Raw genomic sequence first — 2,500 nt, 5'->3', positions numbered from 1 at the left:
ACCACAGTTATCCAAGTAACGTGGGTACGATCTAAGGAACCATAACTGATTTAATGAGCCATTCGCGGTTTCACCTTAATGCGGCTTGTACTGAGACATGCATGGCTTAATCTTTGAGACAAGCATATGACTACTGGCAGGATCAACCAGGGAGCTGCGTCAACTAGAGCTGAGCAGCCGGCCGCCCGGGAGTGTGTCCCGGGGGCCCGCGCGAACACGCAAGCGTCCGCTCAATCATTCTGCAAACAGGAGGAGGCTGAGCTCCCCTGCACAATACACCTCGAAACCCTCTCAGGTCCCGGCGGCGCGCAGCGCCGTCCCAAGTACTTGGTCGGGTTCGAGAGAGGCGCAATCGCCCGGAGTTAGGCGAGTAGACGCTTTCGGTGCGACCACCCGTGCTCCCAACTGAGCTTGCCGCTGCCGACAGAGGCCCGGGAGCGTGCTGTCGTGGCATTGCCGGCGGGAGACAACACGCGCCACCTACGGTGACCGGCAGCTCCAACGCCAGCGCCACAGAAGGACAAAAGCCCCACTTGGGTGCCGAAGCGAACTCTCCCAGCACAGCGCACGCGCCAACACATCCGCACAGCTGCGATACAAACCACCAGCGAGAACCGCTGGGGCGACCGAGCAGCAGACGGCGTCGCGGCGCCGAGCGCCGGGCGGCGGCGCATCCTCAACGCACACAGTCCTCAATCGGACCAGCACACTGAAGATGTCCACCGCGCTTCGCACCGGGCCCGCGAGGACCTACTTTGGCCGCACGGCGCCGCGCGCAGGGTGCGCCGGCGCGCAGCTGCGACGCCTGCCGCGTCCGTCGGCCGGCGCGCCTGCCACTGGCCGCCCCCACCAGCCGGCTGTAGCGCGTGCGCCCACGCACCGCGCGGCCAGCACGCCGGGAGGCGCCCCCTCACCGGCCGGGGACGGTCCCACCCAGCCACCGCCGCGTATCGCTTCACACCCAGATGCCGTTCAGTTTCGTCGGCATGGTGGGTATCGCTGGAACAACCGGTTAGTACCTCAACCTATCGTCGCCATCACCGATTCACCCCTAGCGAGAACAACCGCACCACAACAGGTTACCATTTGTTCATTTGCGTAACTTCACCAGAAAACGCAGGCGTCCATCGCCATTTGCAACTTCAACGATTATTGCATGCCTGTGTCAGGTGTCACGCCACACTACGTCTGCCCACATACACGCAACAAAATGTGCACGCCTAGACAATACGTGGAAGGTGGCCCCCGTACGTATGCGATGTCCATTGCTCGAACGACTGTCAACCGGCCTCTGTAGCATGTCGCAGATATGGAACGCGGTGCACCATGCCATCACGGTGTGTGAGGAGAGACGACTAGGTCCGAATACATCAACAGACAGCTCATGCTGATCGCCATCCACGGCGTCCGTTCCTCCCACACGTCTCTATGGCGTACCACACTGCAATCCAGCTCTCATAGGGAGACGACACGTAGCTGCGTGCACAATATTTGCACTGTATGGTCCGCCGTTTTTGGGCGCAGTCGTTGTGCGGTCACACATGTGCCACGATGTATCATTCAGTACATAAGGACGAATGTGCAGTACAGATTGTGGTTCACGCGTACGACATCAGCGGACAGTTGACACAGGCCGCACCACAACGTAGCCTGAGTACGTCGCATGCGAAGGGCATTGAACATGCAAACTTCTCACCAACCAGCTTGCGAAGGCAGGGGGCAAGGTGGGGACGTGGGGAGGGGCGGCATGTACGTCCTGCTGCCATCCACATTACAGTGTACAGCAGGAGCATGTGGAAAGTGAGCAAGACTTGCAAGGTGTTTAACATGAAGCGATACACAGGGGTGCGGGCAGTGCGAGTAGCGAACTATATTGCGAGGGTTGCGGGTGGGCAACACTACAGTAATTGAACGAGTCGTATAACAATTACAGAGCAGGTTTAGGCGACAACGTGGGTTACGTTAAGGCGACAACATGGGTTAGGTTAAGGCACAACATGGGTTAGGTTAAGGCACAACATGGGTTAGGTTAAGGCACAACATGGGTTAGGTTAAGGCACAACATGGGTTAGGTTAAGGCACAACATGGGTTAGGTTAAGGCACAACATGGGTTAGGTTAAGGCACAACATGGGTTAGGTTAAGGCACAACATGGGTTAGGTTAAGGCACAACATGGGTTAGGTTGAGGCACAACATGGGTTAGGTTAAGGCACAACATGGGTTAGGTTGAGGCACAACATGGGTTAGGTTGAGGCACAACATGGGTTAGGTTGAGGCACAACATGGGTTAGGTTGAGGCACAACATGGGTTAGGTTAAGGTACAACATGGGTTAGGTTAAGGTACAACATGGGTTAGGTTAAGGTACAACATGGGTTAGGTTAAGGTACAACATGGGTTAGGTTAAGGTACAACATGGGTTAGGTTAAGGTACAACATAGGTTAGGTTAAGGTACAACATAGGTTAGGTTAAGGTACAACATAGGTTAGGTTAAGGTAC

At 56.4% G+C, this 2,500-nt stretch overlaps 1 non-coding gene across 1 annotated transcript in view; it reads right to left on the bottom strand.

The window, feature by feature from the left end:
* Positions 1-153, bottom strand: part of LOC124727151 — a 1,909-nt gene extending 1,756 nt beyond the window's left edge. The window contains exon 1 of the ribosomal RNA XR_007006960.1: positions 1-153. This exon is cut by the window's left edge and continues 1,756 nt beyond it. This is a non-coding gene — a ribosomal RNA (small subunit ribosomal RNA).
* Between the last annotated feature and the right edge of the window lie 2,347 nt (positions 154-2,500).

Source organism: Schistocerca piceifrons, unplaced genomic scaffold, assembly GCF_021461385.2.
Source record: "Schistocerca piceifrons isolate TAMUIC-IGC-003096 unplaced genomic scaffold, iqSchPice1.1 HiC_scaffold_1086, whole genome shotgun sequence".
Lineage (NCBI taxonomy): Eukaryota > Metazoa > Arthropoda > Insecta > Orthoptera > Acrididae > Schistocerca > Schistocerca piceifrons.
The sequence above is the reverse complement of the archived record's forward strand: the minus strand, read 5'-3'. Positions and strand labels throughout refer to the sequence as shown.